A 16,602-nucleotide genomic window follows, 5' to 3' on the forward strand; every position below is an offset into this window, starting at 1 on the left:
GCTTTTTTTTTCCTTTTATTAAATTATTACCTACATACATTATAGTTATTTAAATTTATCATAAATTAAATTAAATTAATAACATTATAATAAAAATAAACAAATGTTCTATATAACTAGATTAAAAAAAAACAATAATTAATCAACAATAATAAGAGCACGTACTTTATTACCAAATTTATAAAAGAAAACATCAACACAATTATTTTTTATAAAAAAATAAAAAAAAACGTCGCATATTATAGTAGCTTGTCCCTAAATAAATACATCATAAGACTAAAAACCAAAATAGATAGATGATGGCCTTATAGACGATATAGTCGCTTGTTGATGCTCAAGTGTCCCGACCTATTCTCTTGTTGCACTTACATTGCCTTTTCCAATCTTCAAAAAAAATAAAAAATAAAAAACAAAAAAAAACAAAGTATAAATTAGTATATTACACAATATAGGCTCAAGATTCAACATGTTGTATATTATTTAAACATAGAATTGTAAGTTAAATATAGAAATATAAATGAACATCTTTTTTTTTTTTTTTTTTTTTTTTTTTTTTTTTTTTTTATGTTACGCTAGTATTAAGGTTACATTTACCCAAAAAGTGGGCAGAGTACTAATGCTCATATTCGGAGTTGTACTGGTATACTTGTATTTTCCCAAGGTTGGTATAAAATTTTACTCTCGGGGTGACACTTCTCCACCTCTTGCTCCTTCCTTAACCACACAGCACCAGCAGTAGCCGCCGCCACCACCAACTACCTCTTCAATTTCATAGGCAACTCTTACAGAGTTACAAGACACATTTGCAACATAAAAGAATTCCTCATAATATCTGACATTTTTTTTCAATTTTCTGAACATGAACACTGCATCATTCTTGACTAAAATGTACTACAATTAACAGGTAAAGAGTAAAAAAACCTTAGTGAATTAATAAAAAATTTAAAGAAAATCTCGGGCATAATGGCAATCCAACAAGGTTCAAATCAAGTATATTCAAGATTACACGAGCAATCTTTAGTCTTTCTAAGTATCTTAGGCAAAGTCCATGGAGTGGAAACAACCAACCCAAGGTGTGCAATGAGAGCAACAATAGACCAATTTCAACAAAAAAAAAAACAAAAAAAAAAAAAAAAAAAAAACAAACAAAGAAGAGACCAATTTAACAAAGGATACTCCTATCAGGTTTATATTGATAAAACCCGCTCACATAATTAAGCATGAGACTGCTATGGGGGGAACATCTTTTTTTTTTTTTTTTTGACAGGAAGCAGCTGATATTATAATTTAGGAAGCCTCCAAAGCAACAGCAACAAAAACCATGGGGGGGACCTCATCAGACCACACCCTCACATCCTCAAAGTCACTACTAGAGTTTGCAAGCAAATGTGCAACTCTATTACATGTTCTTCTCACAAACGAGAAGTCCAGGCTGGTAACAAGCAATAAAGAGAAAAAATGTCATTCAAGATAATTCCCAAAGGCGTTGCAAACACGAGTTCTGTTCTTCAGCTTCTGGGGAACATCTTTAAAAGATACGGAGTGCTGCATCAGTAATCTGATGTCTGAGGACAGAATTTTCTATTAAGAACTATTTCCATTGTGAAAGTAAAGCGTATATAAATCACCTAAATCCAAGTTAATTTGACTTGCTTACTACTTTAACTACCAAATTCCTTTCACATGTAAGAAGCCAAAGTCCAAAATTGCCCTAGGACTAGGTCAGAAGGTCATATTGATACTATAATCGTTACTATAATACTCCATGCTCAGAAGGTCAGAAGTAATATTGATTAATATCCTACCTTCTTAAGAACTAAGAATGTGACTGAAAAGAGCTGCATTCAAGAAGTCACTAAATTTCTATGTCAACCTCTGATTATAATAATAGATTAAAGATTAACACTAACATTATGTTTATCATACCTACAACACCACCAGTATAAGAGCATGCACATCTAATCTAATAATAGATTAAAAGCTACAGACCATTAAAATAGGGCATTAAAAGTTTAAAAGATGTTGTGAAATAAAGATAAAAGACAAATCTTACTTTATCCTATTCTAATATACATAAAATCATGCACATCTAATCAACCATACACACAATCACACAATAACAAATAAGTAATAATTGTATTAGTAGTACTACTACTAGGATTATGATAACCAATATTGGAGCTTAAAGTTTCAAAATTCATAGCTGCCTGAATATTAGAAATTAATGAGCGATAGGCCAGGAATATATCAGGTGTAAGACAATAATCTACCTCGTAATCGTGGATTTTTTGCAGGCCGATTCTAGATAGATGGTCTATATATAGCTGCTCCTAATTCAATTGCTTCACCAATAGCTGGTGTCTAGCCTCAAATCTGGTCCAACAGAAGGGAATTTTAGATAAAGATCATACATAAACAAAGAAACCAGGTCATTAATATTGATAGCAAGGTACGTATATAAAAGCTAAGAATGAATAATTCATAATAAAATCAACAAGATATCATATCTCGCACCCCACCTAGTCACCTACTCCTTATCCTATTTACCATCACCACAAATAATTAAGAAGAACACCAATAAAATACAAGTACTTATCAAATAACGAGCATACATCATATGCTACACTAACAATACTTCCTCAACCAGTACACCAACACCAAATCTCAGACATCTATTTGCTTAGCAAATCTTAATCATCTATTGCTTGCTTGACAAGAGTGAAAAACTCAACATATTATACATTTAGGCCTGTTTATAGTTTCAACTTCCAAGCAATCACATTATTAATACAATTGGTCATAAAAATCATAGGTGTTTTCAACAGACAATTGCAAGAGCAGAAATATACAATCGCAGAGCATCCATTCACCATAAATACTGCTCTCTATGATACCAATATAGCAGATTTTGCACAAGATCAGATAAACTAAATAGAACAATAATTCATAAAATTTACAATAATTTGCAAATAGCTAAACCTAATAATATACAATAGATAAAAAAAAGGAAACGGAAAGTCAATTACCCATCTCTATAGTCCAACCTCTTAAACTGCAATGGAGGCTTAAAGCTGTGAAGAATATTTCTGACAAAGAAATTGGTTATACAAACCTTAGACTTTAAAATTGAATTCGAACAAATAACATGTATTATTTCTGGGCATTGTAAACTGATATAAAATCGATGAAACCTAGATAAACAGAAATTAGAGAAAACCTTTAAAATAGCAAAATCAAAACATGAAATTAAAGAATCTTACCAGAAAACAAATCAAAACGAGTGAAGATAAGAGTAAAATACATAAATTAGAAGACAAACAAAAATGGATTGTCGATCGACTTCAACAATTATAATCGAAAATCGAGATGTGGAAAAAAAATTGCACTTGCTTGAAATTCCTTGAGAAGTACAAATCTTGTGAAGACAGAAAAAATCATTAATTTTTGTAAGTAGATCTTGAATTTTGAAGCAAAGAATGAGAAGAAGTTGAGTAGTGACTAGAGCGAGAGAGAGAATAGAGAAGATTAGAGGGGCGGCAGTTGAAAATAGTAAGATTGAAAAGCGTAAGCTGCAACGTATAGGGCATGTGATTATGTTTCTCGACGCAGAAAATAGACGAGAAAGTCAAAGGACGGTTAAAAGCGTCGACAAAACACAGAAATCTTAATTTAACTGTGACGGTCTTCCATAGTGTCGAGAATACAAGCATTTTGTAATAGTGGAAATTGAATTTGTAATATATACGAATACCAATTACAATGATTCTATTAAAAAAGAAACCACACCTAAGACTTTAAGGAAATAACTAGAAACCACCCCCTTCTTTCAAATCTTCACCATTCATGAATCAACCCAAAAATACAAATATTATCGAAACAAAAGCAAAAACACAACCCAAAATTAATAAAAGTTCACAATAATAGGAACATAGGGAGCGGAAACAATGGACCAAGCAAGCACTATAAATTAAACAAGCAGCATATATAGTTAAAACAAAAGCAATATTTGAACAAAATTAATGCAAATCAATATCATAGTAATAGTGCCCATTGTAGATAACTCATAAGAACCTTTCTTGAGCTTATGATAAAAATTCAGACAATCCACCTCAAAAATCAGGTGTTGCAAAAATCACCAATAATAAATCAAATCAAAGGAAAAAAAAAATAGAAATAAAAAATTCATATTAATTTTATAAACTAAAAATCGCAAATCAAAAAGAATTGGAGTACAAAATCAATTGAAACAATAATAATGTAACACTTACCCAAAATCATAAACCTGGGTATACCTTAATCCCTTGATCCAAAAAAAAAAAAGGTATACCTTGATCCCTGCACCCTGCTCGAAAAACTAAAATGCAGATTGAGTAACTGTACAAAAAAAAAACATACAATTAATAAAGTAAAAAATACCTTAAAAAAAGTCTTGGATCTTTTGGGGAGTCTTAAAATCGCTATAACTCACAACAAAGATCAAATCATCAGACAAAAATGACGTCAACAATGAAGCTCCAATCACAGTAAAAATCCAATTATAAATAGTTATATAATTTTTTGTTAATTATTCCTCTGCAAAAAGTTGTAAATACTCATAAATTGAAATAAATCAAATTAAACGAGTACCGATTAAAATTATAAAAGAGCTAACTCATTACATATATAAGTATAAAACCTTATAATATTCTGTTTTATAGTTTGATATAACTCAAATCAAAGAACAAATGCATACAAGGATATTTAGTTCTTAAGTACAATGCCATCGAATCTAGTATTAGTTTAGTATATCAACATGATTAGATAAGGTAACTACAAAACCCATGACTTGATATGCAAAAGGTTCATTGAGAATTCTTCCTAGAGATCAGATTGCTTGCATTTTAACTACTCTAACTCATTCATCAGAGGAACCTTAATAAGCCAAGGTAAATCAAACCCAACTTTTGCAGGTCAAATTCTTTTTCCACGAAACAGAGACAAATGATTTGTTGCCCACGTCTTTACTGAAATCTGCATCAAGATCATATGGCATTTAAAATCTTCCACTTAGTGAGTAAACAAGAGGTTGGTTCAGGATTAGGTATCTTATTTAACTTATACCAAAACCTCAACAACTAGCTTAAAAACTACTATTAATAATAATAATAATAATAATTAAAAAAAAAAAAACTAGCTTAAAAACTATCTTCTACCTTCAAATAAATCTGTAGTTCAAAAGTATTAATTTTTATCATCCCCAATAGCTATAGTTGGCAATTTGTTTAACAAGAATACCACCCAAATTCTTGATGAATCTATCCCTGAATTTAGTTACGTTCTTGATCATCATATCATCCTTTGTCACTAGCAACAAACCTTTGCTCTATTAAAACATTAGAACCTTGTGCATCTAACAATGTCACCATTAACATTCAATCAGTACATCACCACAATAAACCCAGCAATCCAACCTCTCAAATATAATCAAATCCTTCAATTATTCAGTTCCTTTAATTATAATCAAATCTCCTAACAAAATTAAACTATAATAAATAATTAGAAGATGTTAAATCAATATTAATGACAAAAAAAAATCCAAATAAGCTTACCTAGATCTGCATGCATCCTCGCCAAATATTTCTACTTTGACGGCATAATATATCCTCTTATTCAACCTACCACCAATATACAATGTCCAAAAAATAACTGAATAAGATCCAATTTTAATATAATTGGAATAAACAGAGTTAGAGGATGTGTAAGGCAATTAGGCAAGAGGACTTACGACACATGTGGTGGTCTGCACTGATGTCGGTGCGAGTGTGGGTGGTGAGGGTGGCGATAGTGTGAAATATACAAATCTACACCAGCAACCCAAAATAATGAAGTATAAACAAACGAATATGTTATCAATTCCCCTGGCCTGCACCCAACACACCAATTGAATCAAACCCTTAATTTGATACTAATAATGACCGATTACTATACAATAACTAATAATTCAAGATAATTTCTGAACAATAAATCAATATAAATACCTAATTTGACTGATCAAACTACATAAATTATAAAAAAAATGGAAATTTATGAGAACATTACCAGGATTTGAAAAAAATAACAAGTAGATGAACAATTTTTCCACAGGTTTAAGCCAAAATCTCTTAATCACAAGTGGTTTTAGGAGATGAGATTGTATGGATGATGATAGAATGTCCGGAGTAATTAAGTTTTGGGAGAAATTGAGATAGAGATGGGTCTGTGGCGGCGAGTGCGAGCAAGCAGTTTTAATTTTTTATTGCGTTTTTTATTGCCCTGCTTTCTTTTGTTAGTCGTAATATGCTGATCTGAAATATAAGATTGAGGCACGTGCATGAGATTTTTTTCGACGCTTTTTAATGTCCATACAATATTATGACTCTGAAAAGCGTCGCGAAAAAACGGAACCTAAATTTTATGCTGACGACTTATATTCAGCGTCGAGGCAAAAGCGTCGAGAAACTAAGGAATTTGTAGTAGTGTATATATATATATATATATATATGTATATATATATATATGTATATATATATATATGTATATATATATATATATGTATATGTATATATATATATGTATATGTATATATATACATATATATATATACATATATATATTTGCGTTTTAATCTTCTAAAACAAACTCTACTATAATTACACTTGTTTTTGTGCAAAATAGACTAAAATTTACTATATTTGGTGGTATTTTTAATTAGTAAAAACGAAACAGAGAAGAACACTTCGAAGGTTCCGTCGGAGAAGACGATTGCTGAACAAATGTTCATTTTCAGTAAATGTTCATTTTCAATTTGATAGATGTTCATTATGATACTAGTATATGATCATTTACATTCTTACCTTACATCTACTAGGGTTCATTCTTGAGAGAATATTACTCTAATTTTGTTTATGATCTTTACATATTAATGAATGTTTACTGGTATTTAAACATATGTTTATTTGAATGTAATAACGTACATTTTTATTCTCATATTGAAAATATCCACAAAAATTATAATAATACATGTTTAACTTCATATTAAATTATATGCTCATGAGCATCATTTGAATGTTATACTACATACATTTTCGCTCTAATATTGATAGATGCTTATTCGAATTTGATACATAGATGTTCATTTGGATATGTGTATATTATTCACACGTATGTTAATGTATGTTCATTCACATGTCTAAAAATGTTCAAAAATAAATTACATATTGCTCATTCATCATAAACGTTTGATGATTCTATTTTAAAATATGATTCTATTTTAAAATATGTTCAAAAATAAATCACATATTGTCACTTACATTATTTTTGATATATATATGCTCATGTTATTTATGATAATTTGTTCATTTATATAAAATAGAATGTACATTTTTGTTTTGCCAATTGAACATTTATTAAATTTGTAATATCAATATAATGTTTATGCATATATATTGATTTACAAACACAATATATATTGTAGTTATGTTCTATATAGAGTGAAACACACGTTGCAATAATTTAGAGATGGAAACTATGAGCCTATATTTATAAGGAGATAATGCCATCAATTATATTGAAAGATAAAAATGAACAACATAGTAATATGTAGGAATCATATTTTGATAAAAGCATGTTGAACCACAAGTAAGTTAATTTGACATATAGCATAATGTTCATTTTCATAACAATGAATACACAGATTGACATTGTAATTTGTTTGACTTACAGATACACCAAATCAAGAAGCTAAGAATACAATACATTGCTCAACTGATTCTATTTGGATTAAACAGAAGCTAGAGGCAATAGAAAAGGAGCAAGAAGATTTATGGAATCTTATATTACTACAAATATTATTATTTCGGTTATTTGATCATTTATGGATTTATAAATGATCAAGTACATTAATTTTCATATATTTTTTTAATTCATTAGTGCTTCTTATATACATATACATATATATACATCAAGAAGTTATAACGAAATACAATAAAATGTTTATTATCAAGAAGTTATATGTTCAATTACGTAACAGTTATAACGAAATACAATAAAATGTTCGTAACCAAAAAGGCAAATGTTCAGTGTCAAAACAAAAAATGTTCAGTTACATATCACTTATCAGAAAAAAAAAAAAAAAAAAGCTGGAACAAATATATGTTGTTTCAATCCAAATTCTTACTTATTATTATTTGTCAACCTATTCGCTACATTAGCGTAAAAAAGAAAAAACGAACAACCTATCATACTTAGAAGAAATATGTTGATTAGCTACCACGTTGAGCACTTTGAACATCTCTTGGAACACTTGGAGGAACTTGAAAATTTCTTGGAACACTTGGACATAATTGAACCTTTTTTCTTGGAACACTTAAAGAAACTTGGACATCACTTGGAGCACTTGAAGGAACTTGGCCTTTTCTTGGAGCACGCACTTGGACAATGCTAAATTCTTTCTTGAAAGCATATTCATTGTACCTGCCATAAATTTCTTGTTCAAAATTAAAATATGTAAAAAGTTACTCTGATTTAGTTGCTTCTTCATACAAAATTTCATCACTAGCACCCACTGCATAAGTTTTAAAAATGAACATAATCAATGACATATATGTACAAATACAAAACAGTACATATATAAATGATCATTTAGCATTATCAATTTGATCAAAATAATAAAATAAAATAAAGTACTAAATATTTAAAATATAATTAAAACATCTATAACAGAACATTAGTTTGAATCATATTGATCATTTAAAATTATGAAATTGATCAAAATTGTAAAACTACTAAAAAAACACGAAAACGTATATAAAAATCAATCACAGAAAACAAATCACAATTAGCAATCATTAAACTAAAAAAGCAAACAAACTTGAATCATAAATCATACTAAACGAAATAAGAGACAAAATTTATTAAAATAAAACTTCAGTTCGCTTGAATTATAACACCAAACCAAATTGAACTAAAACATAGGCTAAATTGATTACAAAAACTTGAAAAATCGAATAAAATCAGCAAATAATTTAAAACAAAACCGCTAACAAAATTGAATCAAACAATTGACCAGCAAGCATTAATCGAAATCAGAGACAAAATTGATCAAATTGAACAACTCCAATCAGAGACAAATAACTTCACAATCACGATCAAATTCGACAATCGAAGAATGTAGCACTTCATTATCACTATCAACGGCTCCAATCAATGATTCATCCATAAATAAGAGGAAAAAAAGTGATTGAAAGAGAAATAATGTTGAAGAAGAGAGAGAAAATGCAAAAAAAAAAAAAAAAAATGAAAAACAGAAAAAATAGGTTTTGAATCATATATATAAATGACTTGAGAGATAAGATAAGGGGAAAAAAAACCAGAAAAGCATAAACAGGTAAAACGATGTGGTATAATTAGGGGGAGTAGGCAGCATTGGCTAAAGGGGGTTGTAGGTAAAAATTTTCAAGTGATGAGCTAATGGCTATGACCCAATTTAGTAGTCCAAGATTGGGTTGGGCTTTAATCTAGAGTTAAGGGATTGGATTGGCAATCAATTTATAAATCAATTTCATGTGTTCAATTTAATTAGCACAGTGAATTCTTGATTGCATGGAACTAGTAAGGAACTCTGAACACTTTATTTTGCAGGTGAACTTTAATGGAAGCTTGTTTCTAATTTACTCTATATCTTAATACGTACAACATTTACATATTTTTACTTTGATTTTATCATTATTGCATAAATTTTACTACTTTGTCGTATTCTCAATAAGAAGGTACTAATAAAGAAGCTGATAACTTGAAAATTTAATTTGAGGCAGATAATAACAAGATCTCGCACAACTATATTTTGCGTTAAATTTATTTCACCATACATACATAATCAAAGTGAGGTATATATGTAATATGTGAAATTTGCAAAATATTGAGATAAGGAAGAACTATATTTTTATATATTGCGTATATATACTTCATGCAAATTATATACTCTATATTATCCATGATATGAGACCATCATAGTTAATGTTACCTATGTTTCAAATTACCATCCTTAATAAAATGTTTAGTCCCAACAAACCTGAACTAAAACTTAAGCCACAACATATTACATTTACAACTTAGACAAATTCAAAGCTAATAGCGTGTACACAAATGTTTGCACATCATTAAATATGTATGATATGCCATTACATGCACAAAACATCTTCCATGCACGAATTTCCAAGTGCCTACTTCACAATTCATAAAGATGGTATGATTTATTACTAACAATATAATTAAGTAGAATTCAAAATTTTTGGTTAGAAAAATGCTTGGCCTATTAATTACTTGTACAAAACATGTGCAATTACCTTCAAATTCTGATTTCAATAGATCACTAAACAATTGTATTTTCAAACGATGATTATTAAACTCGAAATTAAAATGTCACCTAAACAAAGACCGGATAAACTTCATAAAGTAAGTACTAATGATAATGTTGACGAATCAAAAGAAGAAGACGTCGATAATATGATTACTAATTATTAAACGTTAAATCTCTTAAAACATTTTTTGACTTTATCAAGAGAAATCTCCACCGTTAGATCTTTTGGTAATGAAGATATCACTCTACCCCACCCCATCCTTTCCTAGTTTGCAGCATATTGTACCACTTTAGAGGAATGTTTGTTTACCCATTTTTCCCCTAACTCGTTATATAGTTGGGTAGACTTTACTTTTGTTACAACATATTGAAGATTATTTGCTAAGAAAAGGTATGAAAGTGATGCATCTTTGTAAAGCTCTGATTTACTATCTAGCTTACCTATTAATATCAATATTAACCAGGCAAAATGTAATGCCACAGGAGACGACATTGTTTCACCTTCAAAATAACTCTCTGGTAACGACAATTGTAAGCTTACTAGATAATCTGTGAGGATTTTGTCAAATGCAGAGGCATGATTAGAAAGATTGACCATGTAGTTCATTTCATATTTGGTTAGGGGTTGGATCCCTCCTCCAGCAACTACACCCTTTGATGAGTCTTTATACATATGTGACTCAAAATCTGCTTCCATTGATTTCACGGCTTCAGTTACTCGTCTCATAGAGGACCTCAGCTGTGAACGAACAGGTTAGGCGAACTATGATAAGAAGATCTTTTCGATTTCCAAGGTATCCTCTATCATCCCCTCGTAGAGGGTTAGGAACTTGACGATTTTATCCGGGGTTTTCTTAGCGTGTTTTGCAAGTTTTCCGGGGATTCGAAATAAAATTAGGGCAGACTCTTTACAAACATCCGAAAAAATGATTTCGTAACGGTTGGCAAGGTACACGCAGAAAAAAAATGTTCACAAAGATTCTTCTCAAGGGAAAATATCTTCACACAAACTTTTATAGAATTCAACCATTTAGTCATTTTAGCATCAATAGTCTCCCAATCTAATTTCTGAACTTGTGATTTCTTCAACTTACGTGCACCTAGCTTAAGTAGGGCATCCTCGACGAAAGACCGCCTCATAAGCTTATATATCTTAAGACATTTCTTCCCAAACCCGGCACTCATCATGCAATCCGCTATCAACTTAAGGTTGGCCATAGTAGATGCCTCCTTCGTGGTTGAGTCTTCATGATAATTATTATTTGACCTTATTTTTTTCGTGCTAGAAATAATCTTGTAGAAATAATATTATATTATATACGTGTAAAAAAATACGAAGTAATAGTTTTAGACTTTTAGCTCATTAATTAGGTAAGAGTGCTAGAAATAATCTTGTAGATCCCGTCAAAAAAAAAATTCTTGTAGAAATGCGTGGACCGAGCGAGGATTTAGCTATCTATCATATTCACATGGTCCCTTGTTTAGTACTCTATATCACTAATTGTAGTCTAATAATTATTGGCTCATCTTCATTATTGCTACCCATTTTCTAACTAGAAAAACGTATTAGGCTAATCAATACAATTATTAATCAGTAATAACTAATAAGTTGGTGTCACTGTCTTCAGATCTAGACATATGCTAGCCATTTTGATGGCCTTTTGCCAAAATAATAAAATCTAGGAATCATATTATCGGCAAGCAACACATCTTAATTCTTAAAGTGTGAAGAATTATTAATTAGGTGATGTAGACACCCATTTGTGTCTCCCCAAAACCAAACCCGGTGATGAGTGCCTTTCACGTCGAATCATAATTGAATGAAACGAAGTGTGGAAAGGTCTAGCGTTGCGGAAAGTTTTATTTCTCTTCTCTTCTCCCTGTTTTTGAAAACTTTATTTTAAGAAAATAGCCAATCTAGTTTTGTTGGTCCATGATATGGGTCCAATAGTGGTGTAGTTGGATGGGGCTTGAAAAGACCTTTCCAACGATATATTATAAGCCCAATTCCGATGAATATTGAGGAAATTATGGCCAATTTACTAAACTGGGCCCAAACCGGATTTTACCTACGACCCAATGATCATGAGGAGGGTCCAAAGGTTTAATCCTATTCCTAAACTAATTAGGATTGATTAGAATCTTCTATAAGTTTCTAAAATATCTTAATTATCCTTTTTTGAAAAGATAAGATTAAGGAATTTGATTTAAATATAAACTTTCCTTTTTTTATAAAACTTTCCTTTTTAAAAGTCCTAATTCTATTCGGATTTAAACATGTTCAAAGACAGTCAGATATTATTTTCGTGCCTCGTATTTTTTATCCAAATTTTATATGGTTGGATAGATGTTTAAATTATCTTTCCAATGATATATTATAATATTAAATCCGAGCTATAACGAAAAAGATATGAATGAGACATGAAACTTTATCCAAAACTAATACCGTCCTACTATTTCGGCTATATCTTTTTATATACAAAAGATTTTAATCTGATTTCAATTGGATTGGAAAGTAGACTTCAAGAACTTTCCAACTACATATTATATGCCTTATTTGGACTTCTGGATCAAAAGATATGATAAAAACAAAATCCGCAAAAACTGTTGTCTACGAGTTTTATTTCGATTCGAATTTGGATTCTTTTCTTAATTCTTCGACCCTCTTTTTTCCTATAAATAGAGGTCATATCTCCCCCTTTTCAATCACCAAATCTCATCAAGATTTTCTTGATTATTCTCTCTCTCTCTTTTCTGAACTAGCCTTTTCTCAAATAAATAATTCCGCATTCGCAAGATCTAGAAACACTTAGCCATATTCGAAGTTGCCTTCGCCCTAGACGTGAAAGGTTTTAATTTCTGAGGGTTTGGTCCCAAATCTCTATTTAAATTATTTAATTTAATTGCTTTGATTATTATTTTTCCTTGAAGTTACTAACGTGTGTATTTTGTTATTAGAAAGAGGTACGAGGCATCCAAGTAAGTACTTTTATTGATTAATTGATATTATGATGTAGAAATCATGCTTATATCATTATGATGTTCCTAGTATCATGTCTAGGGTAATTTTAATATTAAATATGATTGTTGCGATGCTTCCTATGTTCTTCCTAATATTTATGATTGTTAGTATCATGTTAGGGTTAAAGATTTGATTTTTATTGTTTAGTGACATGCTAGGGTTTGTTATTAATCTTGTTAGTATCATGCCTAGGATCTTGCTATTTTTATTATGCTGAACATGATTATGATTATAATTGTTATAATTTATTATTATTTTGATGATGATTATTTTATTTATGATGATTATGATTATTATTATGGTATGATTATTATTATTCTTCATGATTATTATTGATTATGTTGCTTGATACATTATTTATTCTTTATTGCTTGATTACACCTTTGATGCATGTTTAAAGGGAGTTGGTACTTGTAATCACGCTTAATAAGATAATTAATAATCTTGTTAGGGTTAATTTGATTATAATTCAAGTGATCGCCAATAATAGTTTATTTGTGCATTATATTCAACCAACATAGATTAAACAGGTTTAGGGTTAATCTATTGATTGCATGTTAATTAAAAAGCGCACATGAATACGAGCAGAATAAAGTAGAGGCCTATTATTAGGGCAGGTTCAATCTCTTTTAGGTTGGATTTGTACCTTCATCCCCGAACCCTTATTTGGTTCATGACCTTATGGAGTTGACGATCTCTTGGATCGTTAAGGGGTGTAACCTTCACCTCGTGAACGGTTTACAAGTTCCTAAAAAAACTTGTTGGCGACTCTTTTGCTCTATCTTCTTCCCTTTTGGACGCCACCGTACTTTAGTGTATGATCACAGTGGGGTTCAAGCTAGTGGGATTAAAGCTTGAAACTATTCCCTACAGTTTTTGGCGACTCCACTGGGGAGGATTTCTATTTTAATTCCTGAATTTGTTTCGGCAATGATTTAGAATGAGTGGATGAGACTCGAAAAGTTCTAAGTATTTCATGTGCGTAATTTTGATTAACATTATTGTCATATGCATAAAAAGGATCTCATTGGAAAGACCATACGTAATGAGTCAAAAACATAGGATTTTACACGTAGGAAATTTGAGAAATATCTTTCACAACTAGGACTGAAATAACACCGCGCGAAACTGGAAGATTTTATCGAGCACAGAAAGCTGCTGAGGCATGTGGGAAGTAGCGTCAGGGGCCAGAGCTTAGCGCCACACTTTTAGCCGTAGCGCCAGACGCCAATATTGGCGCCAGGCGCTACAGTTAAAAGTTGGCGCCAGTCTCTGTTTGCTGGCGCCAATTTCCCCCAATACCGAGCCAGAAATATCGTTCTAATTTCGACCGGTTTTTCGTATTGTTTGCTCGATCCTGCTTCCTGATTGAATTTTTTCTCACTTTTCTGAAACCCATATGTGTTCTACATATGGACATAACCCTCTGGGAATTCATGCTCCATCTACCCGATTGAACGCTCCTGGCAACAAAGGGTACATCCGAGATGTTGAATTCACCAAACCATGGAAGCGAGTTTTCTCTAAAACTCGCGGTGTCCTATCCACTCGCGCCAACCCTTCACGGTTAGGCTTCCGCGCGGTGCATCCGGACAATTAACCATGGACCCTCTATTGACTAAACCATATCCCGAACTTTAGAGAACTAGAGCCATGGTTAGGTTGCGAACTCATTGCATCATATTGTGCCTACTTGACTAATTGTGCATTATTTGTTGTGCATACTCTATGTGATTTTTCATAACCGTTTGTTTGACTTGTGTTAAGACTAAATAAACTGATTAATGACTAAAGGACTTTGTTTAATTAATTAATTAATTAATTTGAGCTAATAAATAAACATAAAATCGAGTCATAGTTCCTTTAAGTCAACCCGGATTTTTATTCCCGTATACTGCACAAATGTCAACTTGTTTTGGTCATAGCCGGAGTTATAGGAAGAACTACGAGTCGTACAGCCTATGGATCTGTAGCCCCGAGTTTTATCTTTAATTCGGAGTTGGTTTCATCCCAATCAGAGTCGCAGATAAAAAGTTATGACTAAAATACCACAGTCTGTCCAGTTTAATGCATATACGTGAAGTCTTAACTTAGTCTTTGCTTGAGTCTAGTTACATAGTCTAGCCACATGGTCATGACACGAGTCTTAACATGTCACCTACACTCACTAGTCTTAGCACACACTTTGAGTATACATCACCACTGCCATGTCTTAGGTTCATGCATGAGTCGGTCTTTTCCGTCATTTGAGTTGGGGGGTACATTCTATTCCTAATTCTTCATATCCCTCCATCTAAATCTTCTTTCGCATTCTATTCCAATCTTTCTTCACTTCTTCCATCCATGTGTGTTGAATCGAGTTTGATTCATATGATTGACAAACAAAAAATGAGGGTGATGATGAAACAACACAAGACAAGAGGCGAGTTTCAACGACAGGATTTCATGACCTCTTTTTCTATTTCTTTTTCATTTTTTCCTTTCCCAATAAGTCTAGCATAGGCACCTTTCTTTCCCCTTAGATTAATTTTGTAGATTCTTTATTTTCTTTTAATAAAATGAGCATTTATTTCCTTGCATATGATCATCACATTGCAAAAAAAAAAAAAAAAAAAAAAAAAAAAAATCCATGTCGAATAAAGCACAAGGTATACCAATGATTTGAGGCACCCCTTGTAGCCACATCATATCTCCTTTCACCTTTCGAATATGCAATCCTTTCTTCATCAACCACTTTGAGCCTTGTCTAACGATAGACCCTTCTTTTTTCAACCTACATCTATCTAACCTTGGGATAGGATGGTGTGCAACTTATGCAATTTTCAAAGAACAAAGCTTGAGTGATTTGACTAATTCAAAAGATAGCAAAAGAAAAAAATAAATAAAAGTGTACGAAAGGGCAAGTGTTCCAATGTCTATGATATGAAAATATCTTCGATAAGAACACGTCTCAGATTGCGTCTCTTATCGAGTGCTCGGTACCGTGCCTGAGAAACATGAATGCCAAGTGAGTGATAGACCGCATGATCGGGATTGCCCACACTTATTAAAATAAAATAAATGCTAAAGCAAAAGAAAGAGCTAAAAAAAAAAGAGTAGAAAATCTCAAGCATGAAAATACAAATATTCAAAAGCAAGGTTGCACACCTTGGGGGCTTATCTAGGGTCTTGAGCCTTTATCCCATTCTTCTTTAAACCTTTAGCC

General features: G+C 31.4%; 1 long non-coding RNA gene and 1 pseudogene across 4 annotated transcripts; both read right to left on the reverse strand.

Moving 5' to 3' along the window:
- Window positions 1-142: 142 nt before the first annotated feature.
- Window positions 143-6,279, reverse strand: LOC145641934 (uncharacterized). Of its 4 annotated transcripts, none has more exons than XR_014115595.1 (8): window positions 6,079-6,279; window positions 5,765-5,902; window positions 5,589-5,654; window positions 4,417-5,010; window positions 4,269-4,342; window positions 3,027-3,086; window positions 2,271-2,373; window positions 143-384 (listed from the first exon to the last, which is right to left on the reverse strand). It is a non-coding gene; the product is annotated as an uncharacterized LOC145641934 (long non-coding RNA). The 4 variants fall into 4 exon arrangements; XR_014115594.1 differs by having other exon boundaries at window positions 4,269-4,354; XR_014115593.1 differs by lacking the exon at window positions 4,417-5,010 and having other exon boundaries at window positions 4,269-4,374.
- A 4,256-nt stretch (window positions 6,280-10,535) lies between these two features.
- LOC145643127 (exocyst complex component EXO70H1 pseudogene) lies at window positions 10,536-11,593 on the reverse strand (annotated as a pseudogene).
- Window positions 11,594-16,602: the final 5,009 nt, after the last annotated feature.

This window comes from Chenopodium album, chromosome 8 (genome assembly GCF_948465745.1).
Source record: "Chenopodium album chromosome 8, dcCheAlbu1.1, whole genome shotgun sequence".
NCBI lineage: Eukaryota > Viridiplantae > Streptophyta > Magnoliopsida > Caryophyllales > Amaranthaceae > Chenopodium > Chenopodium album.